Source organism: Numida meleagris, chromosome 13 (assembly GCF_002078875.1).
Source record: "Numida meleagris isolate 19003 breed g44 Domestic line chromosome 13, NumMel1.0, whole genome shotgun sequence".
NCBI classification, from domain to species: domain Eukaryota; kingdom Metazoa; phylum Chordata; class Aves; order Galliformes; family Numididae; genus Numida; species Numida meleagris.
In genome coordinates, this window is record NC_034421.1 from 10,043,081 (window position 1) to 10,056,165 (window position 13,085).

Below are 13,085 nucleotides of genomic sequence, written 5' to 3' on the forward strand. Positions count from 1 at the left end.
TCTTAAAAAGAGAGCCTAGTTCACTCCCTACAGCCAAAGCATTCTCTGCCCACCTACTGTCATTGGGTTTCCTATGGGAACATTTCACACGTTGTTAACCTTAGAGCTTAAGGGAAGAGCTAGTGTAATAACAGGTGCAGAGGCAGGCTTTGTACAGGGTTTGAAGTTGGTGGGAATTACAGGAGTAGATGTTAAGTACATGTACGATTTGAATATTGCTTCCTTCATGAGGATTTATTTCTCGCCCCACTTTTCTACTCTGAAATTCAGTGTTACTTTATGGATATGTAAGCAGGTCTATTGACAGTGGAAGTTTTCTCCCCCTAAGTGATAAAGAAGCTTTGAAAGATTGATCTGTACAAACACCAGATATTAACCATTAGACTCTTTGCTATCTCTAGATGTATTTGTTTGTGTTATATATTGCACTGTCAGTGAGAAGCCTCATAATACTGATTATTTACCTACTTACCCTTCACACACAATCGATACACCAAGCTCAGAGCAGCTGAGTTTTTATAAGGTTGTGCTTCAATGACACAATTACACTCTATTACTTAGTTATGATTTACAAAGCTTGTCAGCATTTCTTCAAAAACAAGTTGCAGACATGACTCCAGCAGCGTATTTGCTACAGCAGTGACATTAATGGAACAGTTACCACAGAACAGTGGTTCCACTTCACTGTATGTGAATGCAGATTATTGGCTGACCCATTTCCTCCCCACCCCGTACGATCTAGATAAACATTCACAGGATTATTAGATACTTCAAGTAGTAAGCTTGCATCCTTCCTTTAACAGATTTTTCACTTTCATAGCCCTCAGTTACATACTATTTTCTCTCACAGTACCACATGAGAATATCTTAGGCTTTGGAGTCAAGCAGCAAGTGGGGAAAAGGCTGTAGTGAGCTAGACTTCCCCTTCTCATGAAGGATTAAGCTACTTGCAGAAGCTCTGCAGATATATTTGTCTCTAGAGATGTTAAAGGTAAGAAGCCAACCAGCTTGTCCGGAGCACAGAACGTGATAAGATGCAGGAAGTTTCCTAGCTGAGATGCAGTCACAAACAGAAGTATCCTCAGCTTTATGCAAACTGAAACAATTCCTTAAACTACCAGAGCATGTATGTGAATTTAGGTCACATAACATACATTTCTCAGAAGTGAATCCTGTCACCAGCTTGATTTAAAGCTTCAGAGTCCCAAACAATTAAGCTGGAAAATAAGAGCAGCAAGGACTCAACACATGCTGTGTACTAAATGAGAACTTAGAACAACACATTTCATTACAGCTTTGTCTTTCCGAAGCCTTTTGGAGGTAGGTGTAGCACATGTGCTCTTTGGTTCTCATTCCACTCAAGGTGGCTGTAAGATACCTTGGTTATGTCCTATAACTGGAGATAAATAAATTTGAAAGGTAAAAATCAGTCAGCAGACATCTACCAGATTGTGTCTGAAGTCATGGGGAATGGCACTGGTTTCACTGTCTTTGACATGTTTGTTGGAGCGTGTGTTCTTTCACTATAAAACAGTCAATTAGAAGATATCAAGGCAGCTCCATCTGATACAAAAACAAGTCAATCCCAATGAATTAAAAGCTGGCAAGTCCAGTGGATCAGAGGGTCATATTGCTGATATTTATTTCGTAACATTATAAAGACAAAGAATTCTTTCGCTATGTCTGTCATGTCTCCAAGATCAACCACAGACATTTCTGTTTCGCAGTATCAAGGAACTGAGCAACCTGTGTAGCTCATCATTGATATGTGTTTGAAGTGACTTACAGAAAAAGCATTGGAACTATCATTGCATTTCTGAAGCTCTGTCTAATGCAACCAAACAGCCAAGTTATTTTGAATTATTGCTAGATCTTATCTGCAGTGATAGATCACAAATTCTGCCCATCAGCTAATCCACAGCATGAAAGTCTATCCATGATGGAATAATTTTAAAACATCTCTAAATATTTTCATGTACATAAATGCTCAGTGGTTACCACCAGGTCATACTTACAAAAGCACTGTGCAACATCTCATGAAAAATGAACTGCATCTTATTTTTGATGATAGTCAGGTGTCCAGGAGATGCAATATCAGCTAGAGAACATCGTTCTTTGCTCACATTACTCCCATCACAGCCCTTTGGAAGTTGTGCCTTGAGACATTACCATCTCTATTTTACTTCATTAATTTCCAATTCCCAAAACAGCAGCAGCAATTTTGCATAAATACAGAAAAACAAATATTAAGGAGTTGAACTCTTAATTCCATAGAAATCACTGACAAAATTCCTACTCCTCACCCCACTTACATTTTTACTGAAGAGAAATAAAGCTGTAAGAACATAACCCAGGAAACAAGTTGCAAGCACAATCCAGACCACTTCAGGAAGACATACTGCCTAAGCTGCTCACTAAAAATAAGTCATTCCTGATAGACTTCAAACCTCATTCAAACAGCCCATTAAAAACAGATGAGATGAGAGGGATAGCATTAGGTCAACAGCCTGATGGTTTACTGCAGAAATAAGGGTGAGTGTCAGAAGCCACACAAATGCCCATCTCAGAAAGGTTCTCGTCTGTAAGCGTAAGGAGTTGCTGACTCCACCAGGTCACAGGGCATAGCAATGAGAAGCAGTCTCCATCTATCCAGTGCTATTAGAGGAAAAAACAGTATTTTAAATTCAGTGTGTCTCCTTCTACAAAGGGCAATTAGTTTCACAATGCAGCGGTTGGCCTCTCTGTGGAGCTCAGAGTATAATTGTGATCCACCAGAGGTGAAAACACATCCAGAACAAGAGGCTGCTGTCTGTCAAGGATATTTGAAAGCAATCTGTGCTGCCTGCACTGCAGCACCTCACCCCATGGGAGCAGAGCACAGCTTTCTGAGCATTCACCCCAGCAAGAAAGCAGTGAACTTCCACAGTCATTTCCATCCCAGTAAGCTGATATTCTATCTGACCACAGCAAAAGCCAACGCCATGCCAACAGCTACTGCCTAATCCTATTGCTGTGGCATGAACAGAGATTTAGGGCAGGAGGAGAAGTGATCTCTGAGCCTCCTCTGGGAGGTCTGAGGAGAAGTGGAAGTTCGCAGCTCTCCCCCAGGCAGCAAGGAGGCTCCAGGACAGAATAATGAGATGAGATGGCAGTGCTGGAGGAAAAGCCCAAAGCAGTCTGTGTGCAGAAAATGGAATTTGTATTTACAGTCCTCAGCTGCTGGAAGCTGAGAAGCATTTGCAGTGTTGTCTTTGAACCCGGTCACATTCCTTGATATCAGAAGTCCCTGCTATAAAATGTAATAGACTACACAATCTGGAGTTAAATACTTTGGGACTAGAGAGGAAATCAGAGAAGCAACAGTAAAATAGTTCATCTCACAAGAGACTTCACTCATCTCTTCTCAGAGATAAGCGCACAGAGAGCTGACAAGATAAATTTGCCCTTTATATCTCTCCTTGGTAACCAGTGAGGAGAATTAAACCCCATTTCCTTCCTGAACATCATATTTATTTTGCTTAAGGAAAATCATGTTTCTCAATTATATATAGCACTTCTGATTAACCATTAGGGTGAGGGGAAAAAAACAAGTTCAAGGGTTTTCAATGACTACATGTGTAGCTGTATGTGATTTTCCACATGTAAGCAGAGATTAAGGGGAATGGAGCCTACTCCTCAGGTCACATGTTTTCCACAGAGCAATTTTCTGCTTTGATTACATGATGTGAAGGCTTCTAGAAACTCTCATGGATCAGGGTCTTTTCTTGACCTGTCAGAGGGTACAATGTACATAACAGAAGTATAACCTTTTTTGTAAACTCCCTGGATTATCTATATCATTAGATATCTTCCCGCATACATGCAAGCCTCGTTTTTTCTCCCTATTTCTTTCCAAAAGACACATTCAAGTGCTTTTCCTTCAGTGAAAGAAGCTGAATGCAATCTGTCCTAACACATTAGTCAAGATTATCTTCTAAAGCCTTGTCAATAGAGATCAACAGCTATTTACAGAACACCTACATCTTTTTGAAATTTTTGGTACTTGTGTCTTTTTCAGAGGTTGATTTTCTTGCCATTCTGCATACTTAATATCTCAAATTGTCTTCCAACATCAGCACGCATTTATAATTAAGAGGCTAAGGATGTTTGCAGAATCAGGATCCTAGTTCACAGGATGCTCAAAGAATCAAATTACAAGATTAAAAAAATAAGAAATTAACAATTTAATATTACTTCAAGCAGCATGAAAATGGTTTTCCATTTAGCTTTCCTACTTTCCCCCAGCCAAGGGTCTTCTCTTAAACTACAGGAGAAATCTCAGAAAATTCAGTACATCACTTTCACTGCACATGATCTTACATGGCCATTCAAACATTTGTTTTAAGTAGAGGAGACTTCTGTGGGTTCAGATTAAAGCTTCCAATTCTCTCGTCAGTAAATGAAGTTTCATTTTGGCCAATAAAAAAAACCAGGAGTGCTACTGCCACAATGCCACATAGAGAGTCAACACTTTATTCTGCCTTATATAAAATTGAGTGAAACCAAGCAAAAGTCATATGAACCTACTTGTTTTCCTAGTGCCACAAACCTAACAACTGCTAATGAAATATGCAATTCATTGTCATTATGGTGGGTCAAAAGCCCCGCTATTATGTACTGCTTTGCATTTTTGGTATTTAAACAAGCTTCTAAACATGGATATAGGACTTCAACTCAAGTGGTGGCTGAATTACCCTATAATAGCTAATCAACTAATGACACCACCAGGACAATTATCCTGAGGTCACACTGGGTAGAGCAACCCCCACCTGCTTTTTCTGTAGGAGAATCTTCCCTCAAACAGCATTTTTCAATACTTTAGGCATACAAGTCTGAAGCACATAACTTGCTAATAGTTTTTTTAAAAAAGTTTCTTAATTTAAGCAGCGTTTTTATTGCAAAAAGCTAAAGTAGATTTGCTGACTTTATGCTAAACTCACTTTTCCCCCCAGTTTAAAGTGACCTTTGATGTAAACTAAAATGTGCAGGTGTCAAAGTATATCAGTATCGTATACTAGAGATGAGCACAACTGAGGTTTTTTGGCACTTTCTCCTTCCAATTTATTAAAGGTTGTGTCAGAATAAATTTATGTAAGCAAGGATCAAGTTTTATTAGTGGAACTTCATTTGCTTTTAATGAATAGGGGTATTTTAGGAAAACAGTTGATTAAATGAACTAACATTTGAGAGATGCACTATTTCTTCTCACTCCTATCACCACTCCTTTTAACCCTGCAAGTAAGCATGCATATGCTACCAGAAGGCAAAATAAGTTGCATTAAGGCCATAGTCTCTATTCAGCAAAGTAGCTGACACTGTTATCACATCCACTTCTTTTCAACACCGCACACGGTGTTAAGGCTCTGCCAGTTTAAGAGAACTTTAAGTCCTTAAAGTTACGCAAATAAACTCCCCAGCCTCACCCTAAACAGAGACTGATTCAGTGGACTAAGGCTATTGCCATTTATGATGTCATAAGAGCTGGCTAGCAAACAAGAACGCTCCATACTACATGAGGACCGAACAAAGATGGCCTCTGGTCCCAAAGTCTAACAAACTCTTGGAATATCCTGGGGATCATCCATTAGGAATGTAACTCATCCTCCCCAGTAAAAAGAGATATAAACTGTCAGGAGCTTTCACAAAGGGCAACGATGTTGTCAAGCTCTTCTCCAACAAAAGCTCTTTGTCCTCTCTTAAGTAGGCTTCATGTTAACAGTGTTCACTACCAGGAGCAGCAATGTGTAAGTAGCCTACCACAAGAAGAGACTGATCTCACCTGAGCATGAAATCAGTGCAACAATAAGTGATTGGTTGCTCTGGTTGCTTGCACCTCTGTTTCTCAGGTATCTCTCTAAAAGAAGGCAGCTTCCCCCTTCCTCCTCCACCCCTCCTCTGGGCTCCTCTAGAAGAGACAGATGCTTTCTGTGTCCTGGAACGCATAAAGGCGTCTCACAGACCCCCAAAAAGCATGTCCTTGGAGGTACCAGCAGTTATCACGAGAACCGCCCTCATTGGAGGCACAGAGCTGTTACCCAGCAAGTTGGCTTTAATTTTCCAGACAGCACCATAGATGAGCAAAGCAATTTGACAAGAATAAATCCAGCTTTTGCATTTAATGGTGGGATTAGTACTGGGGCAGCTGATGCAAGTGCAAACTCTTTGTAACTTTGTTCCACACTGAGATGTTTGAGGACTGCTTTGTGTGCTTTGCCCTGGACTACACACCCTTAGTGCCTCTATGGGCTACCTAAATGAGCCTGGAGTAAACTGCATCATGTGCCTGGTCTCACTGGAGTGTTCTTGATCCACATTAGTTTTCCACCTGATTCACCTGAAAGTGATTTGGTAATATACAGATTGTCCTCTTTTTAAAGATCCCACCAAAAATTCACTCACTGAAGACTGGAGACAGAAGTCCGTGTTGCATCACAGATCTGTTAGTTGATCAGGGAGAAATAGTAATGGACCATTAGGTTTCCAGATCCTAATCATTATAGGCTGCAGAACTAATTACCTTCTCGTTCTGGATCTGAGGTTTTGAGAAAATGCTGCTAAACAAGATTTTTCTTATACTTTCCATTGGAAAGTTTGAACAAAAAGGTTCGTAAGGCAGCCAAGACACAGATCACTGTGCCACACCAGGAGCACATTACAGGCTTGCACAACCTTAACCTGAGAACATATCACACTACCCCAAAGCCAGACAACATAATAAAGCCAGGTACCTGCAACAATATCTTTGCTAAGGAATGCTGATAACCAGCTGCCTAAGTGTATTGAGCCTGGATGTAAATTCAAATCAGCCAAGTTCTTAGAGGTATGTAGTTGCTCAGTTTTCCCCAGGGTAGTCCTGCTTGTAATTAGAATCTAACAAACCAAGGATTCAGAAACAATGCACACTTACATAATTTTTCCATTCAAAAAACATTCCCAACACCAGGTTAGTGTCTGGACAAATGTGCACATCAGGGATTTTCAACAGCAGGTCATTGGAGAGATTTTTTTAGTCTCATACAGTATGAATCTAACTTTGTTAGTGTGAAGATGCTGCAGGTAAACAAAAGAGCCACTTTACTTCTTCTCCCATAAATGTCTGCAAATATATGAAAGGGCAATAGCCTCAGTCCTTCTGCATACGTCCACAACACACAGAAGACAATAACAACTTAACAACCTAGATCCCTGCTTTCTGAGCATACAGAACAAGCAAAACTGCATGCAAGCACAAGCCAATGGGCTGTTTCCCTATTATACCATGTTTTTACAGTTGGGTGATGTATAAGATGGCACCCAAACAGCCTGAAACAATTCTATTGTAATTACAGATTCCAGCAACACACCGATAAGTATCTTCTCTGTTTTCATACTTTCCCACAATCTGTGGTCTATACCACCCTGCTTCTGAATGCACACTTACATACACACACCCCTCTAGAACTGCTCTGATGTGTCACAGTAGTCCTGAAACATACAAATTTATCTTAACAAGTACATGAGATTCAGTAGACAGCTGTACTGGATTATGCTTATTGCATACTGGATATGCATGCTATTATGCTGTAAGAAAGGAGAAGTTTTGGTAAGTCTTCATAGCAGATACTGGACACAAACAAGTCAATACCACTCTTACTTCAGTTGAGTGAGAGTAGCTTAAACAGCTAGATCTATACCATAAAATTTACACATGGAAGTCACCTAGCTACACGCAAACACCCATTTTGTACTCATCTCCCAAGACCGGATCCATTCAACATATCAGAATCAAAAGTTTCTCCAGCCATGCTTTAAGCTCAGTGTAATACAGCATAAAGCATGAATCATTATACTGAATAATCTAGAATTATATTTGAAGTATAACTTTCACTATTCTCCTTTTAATGTTTCTTTGATGGATCATGACTTTATTGCTTTAGAAGTACTTTAAATAATAGCTCCACTTCAAATGATCTTTCCTTTTATCTGATTTGAAAATTTTTACATCAATTGTCATGTGTCATAATTCTGCATGGTTATTAACACACTGACATTTAAGTACTGCTACCTTACAGCTTCACCTGTTACGTGTTAGCTGTTGCATTCACCTCCTCAACCAGGAAGATTTATTCCCTACAACTGCAATTTCTTCCACACTAGCACACTACAGCTGTGATCTTGACGTACATTGCTAAATCCTGCAGACACAAGCAGTGTCTATGACCTGTTTTGAAAGGAGTGCAGGACTCAGTGGCATTGGCATAAACACAGATTATAAGCCTTGTTAAAATAGGTCCAGTCTGCAGCATCTGGTTTTGATGATGCCATTTGTTACATAGCATTTATGGCCAAGAGTCACAAGACACTGATCTGTTGATTGACTTTGGAGTAGCTACTTGATCCTCTGCAATTACAGCAAGCAGTCCTGTTTTATTCAAGCATTAGAGCCAGAAAAGACAGATCCTTCCATTTTGTATTATGACAGAGGGTACAGTCCCTGCATGGTTTACTTACAGTTCCTTAAGATGTGCACCTTCTTGAATGTCAGAACACTAACAAGAATAATTGTTGCTAACTGGGTTTTCGAAACACTGATGGGGAAAAATCCCATAGCAGAAGCAGTCAGGGGGGTCTGGCCATGAGAAAGCCACTCTCATCTTTTCACCTCCTGTTTAATCTGCACCCTCAAGTCAGCAACATGATCTGGAAGAAAAGAGCATGCTCAGGATGGATAAGAAGAGCTGCATTTTGCTATTCTTCAGTGAATGGAACTACCCCTTGGGAAGCTCGTTAAGGCTACACAGCTTGTCATGCAGTATATACAGTGGGCTGTGGAAATTAAAGTGCCTTTTTTTTTCTCAGGGAAGAAAAATCTACTCACATGCAAGCACAATTAGGCCACATCAAGATCAAAGCAATGGAACACTAAGTACTTCCTTATTCAGCTCCTCTCCTTTCCTCCCCACCTCCCCATTATGTTGATATCTAAGTGTTTTTACTGAGCACAATCTGAATCAAAAAATGATGCAGTGCATTACACACAGTTATTTCACCCCATGTGCAGTACCAGAAATTTCAGGTGTCACTGAAGAATAAAAGAATTTTTCCTTCTTTCATTTACCTTCCACTACTTCTTGTTGTTAGCAAGCATAGTTCACTCATTTGTCTGCCGAGAGTGACAAGTATTGTATTTATTGAATGATGTTATGCTTTTTGCCGGCCTACACTCTTGGAAAGCTACTAATCTGGTCTTGGTCCAAAGAACAGAACAATTCACAGGGAAAATGGAAAGCAGTTTTCCTATGTACTTTAAACAGTTCTACTTTAAAGAAATTCATCTTCTCTATTAAAAAAAATAAGAATTGGAAGTTATATCTCAAAAATAGCTTTAAACCACAGAAAGCTCAGGAGCTGCTTCGGAGAACAAAACATTTGGTTAGATAAAATAGTTGCAAACAAAGTCAAGGCTCACTACTCGAGTGAAATCTTTCTAGCAAACAAAGTATACCACCATAGTGTACAACAATCTGATAAGCTATAAATATAACCACAGCACAGCAGTTTTTAAACTTATTTTTTTTAATAGCCCAGCCTCACTGTATGTAAAGATAGTTGACACTCTTGCTCAAAGCTGCATTTGCTGTTTTCTGGCACCATCTCACATTTCAGAGCTTCGGAAGGTAAGCTCATCTGACCACTGCACTGTTCATCTATGACAACTGCTCCTTCAAGAAAACAAGCTGCAGTTCACTTCCAAAATTGAACTTCGTGAAAGGAGAATGGCAAAGATATCAAGTTTGCATACACTAGCCTCTTGGTTTAGTTTTAATCCTACAATCACCTGTAATGCTCAGCTTGCAGGTATTACTGAGAAGTACTACTGTGCATCCCTGGATTCACAGCCTTACTTTTTTTTTTGGAAGACTCCTTCTGATTTATGAACAGTTCCTCCCCACTCCCTCAGTTTCTGTGCTCACAGAAGCAGCCTCTCATCAATCCACAAAAATATCTGCTTTTCCACAAATCCCACTGCTCTTTATTTGTGAAATAAACGCTGTAGAAACAAGACTTGAGTCATGGTTATTGTATGTACAAGTATTAATACATCGTGCTCTTTAGTACTGAGTTAGTTTATTTCATTGTTAGTTAAAACTGCTTTGTAGGACAATTGATCTTTTAAGATTCTTAAAAAAAAAAACTCCTTCCCTGCTTGGCAGTGAAGCTGTTTGTTTATATTAACGTACTGAATACACTTACTTGTGCTGGCCTGGCCACATGTCAGCATTTCTTAGTACATGGAGGAGATGATCCCTTTTAAGTCACAACCACTCTAGTACTAAAACAGGAAACACTTCCCAGCATGCTTGCTAGCTCCCATGCCACCTTCAGTTTCACACACGATACAGTAGTTGATAATGATTGGTGCCACCTGTTTTCCACGTACACCACTTCTATCCCACTGCTAAATTAATCCTATTCTTTCCTCAATAAAGAAACCTAGAAGTGGAAGAGGAATTGGGAGGGGAAAAGATGATAGAAAATTAGTATACAAGTAACATTAATAATTGAAGATGCTGCATTTTGCTGTGATACTACTCCCACAGTTCTTGGAGAAAGACACTTTAGGAGTCTGCTCTGACTCAGCCACTCTGTATGATGACTGGATAGGATTAGAACAATGCACCAGGTGAAGCCTGCTCTCTGTGCAGACACGGATGCAGCAGTGCTCCTCTATTAATTGAGGCTTTCTGTTCATAGCAAGTCCAGAGCCAGCAAAGTTATGAGCACAGGATTTTATACTGCCTAACAATGTGATATCTTCCTGTGAGAGCAATTTAAGGCTCTACTGGGCTTATGAGAAGTTTGAAGCACAGCAGTCCACTTATTATGGTCCACTGCAGGCTTACAGAGCTGGTTTGAGGATTTTTTTGGTCACAGCAAGCGTTCCTCTAGTGCAATATCTAGGCCCCTACAGGACATGAAGTTACAAGAGAGCAAACACTGCAGCGATGCCCCAGCTTGCATCTCCAACAGTTTGTACTTTCCAGAGACAAAGAAAACCATGTCACTGGGACAGCTCTCACAGAGGGGGATTTCCTGGAGGAACATCGTACTGACAGTGTGACACAGTCCAGCACCTCCAACTTGCACATGTTAAGCATGCACTGCTGAATCTTTGTAGAACCTCCACATCAGGGACACCAAACACAAGGTGCCAGTCATTCAAATAGCCTCCAAACCTTAACCACAATGATTTTAGGACTGTAGAGCATAGTCAGTTTTAGATGGGCTACCTTTTCCTCTAAGATGAGCAGCTACACTCTCGAGAGAATGTATGAAGATCTCTATATAGTAGATCTAACTATGATTAGGTAAGCATTAGAAATAATGAATTAAGCAGCAGTGCCTCTGTAGAATATAGCCTTCACATTCTGCCTTCAGTTTTACAGCAATTAAGGTTATTTTCAGGATGAGACTACTGCAAGTCACTGAGTTCCTGGCCTTCTACAAAGAAAGACACTGGCAAAGGTGTGTTTGTCCTTTTTGCATCAAGATAAAGCAGCAGTAGCTGACAGAGCTTCTCCCTTTCTATTTATAGATGTTTAGTTTTTTTCCCCTTTTTTCTAATTTTTTTTTTTTTACACTGGTTATACTGAACATGCAGGGAACAGTAAGTGGACTTACACTTTGTCTCAGCCATTCCCAAACAAATTTCATTAAAACAGTTTGCTGCTGATACTGTTACCCCAACCAGTAGTCTCCAGGAACACAGACATCTACAAAACAATTTCCTCCACACGGCATTTAAACCAATTGTTTGTCCAATTTCACACGCAGAACAACATTTCAGAGAGAGTAAGACAAACCACTGGCAATCTGCCATGGTCCCTGGACACACTGCTCAGCCTCTCTTCTTCCAGGCCTCTAGGAAGTAAAGGGATGGATGATTCTAGGTAGCGCCTGGAAAATAGTGGCAATGACTCGCAAGTAGCTTTCAGCAAAACTGATGGCTTTTCACACTGATACTGTTAGGCAGTCTCCTGGATCACCATTTGTGTTGTACTGCAGTTGCACTTTGGAGGCAGACACCTACAGCTATAAAGCAAGTCCACACACACCATTTGAAAATAGCATCTGTTACGCTGGACTCTGCTATGAGAAGTTACCTGTTGCATTCTTCACAATACTGTAATGTTGCCATCCTTTCACAGAGCATTTACTACCATCTAGCATTATTACAGCATTTTTATAATCTGCAAATACTGTGGTACTAACCTTAAGGGGCAAAAACCATCAGCAATCCTTGCACTAGGACTTATAATTCATTCTTATATTTCATAAAGATCTTCCAGTATTTTGACAGAATTTGGGATTACAGCTCATCACCGGAAAGATGTTGCAAGATCCATGAGTGATCTAGAAGTCAGCTGCATGTACACTTCTGATTGCATGCCTTCATTTTATTAATACTTGTGTGTGTTTTCTTTTTTAAAAAGGTACACTTTACTCATTTTTATGACAAGAAAAGATCCTGAGGCAGCACAGCCCTTTTTTATCCAAAGTATAAACTCCTCACCTAAGACATAGTTTTATCACTCAGACAAATTATTATACTTAAATCTGAGTAAAACCAGATGTCTTCAATGTGGTAAAAGACTGAGCTTCTCTGGGCTGTTCAGCTTCAGTCATTCCAAACAGGCTGCAGTGTCAAGGAGGAACCATGAACACCTAACTCAGAACACACAAATGGATGGTGCCACAGAAAGCCACGTGGTTAGTTGTTCTGGGCAGTGTTCCTTCAGTCAGTCAGTCTAGGTGGCAAAGCAGGGATCAGAAGGGTCTGAGCTTCCCATTATGCTTCACTTTTAAAGAAGTAGTGATTTACAGATCCTTTGAAGTCACTAACCACTGTCTGATCATATCATTTTCCATTCTATTAAATATTTTCACTTATGTTACGTGAAATACAGACACTATGTAATGCACCAAAAGGCTTAAATAAATTGCTTCATATCCAGGATTTGCTTTGAGCAAATAACTTGTTTTGCAGAAGCTGCAACTCAGTGATG

General features: G+C 39.9%; 2 long non-coding RNA genes across 8 annotated transcripts in view; one reads left to right on the forward strand and one right to left on the reverse strand.

Moving 5' to 3' along the window:
- Positions 1-13,085, reverse strand: part of LOC110405904 — a 160,117-nt gene that overhangs the window by 79,566 nt on the left and 67,466 nt on the right. The gene's annotated exons all lie outside the window — the stretch shown is intronic.
- LOC110405905 lies at positions 4,998-6,158 on the forward strand. The gene is made up of 2 exons (XR_002443176.1): positions 4,998-5,783; positions 5,886-6,158. It is a non-coding gene; the product is annotated as an uncharacterized LOC110405905 (long non-coding RNA).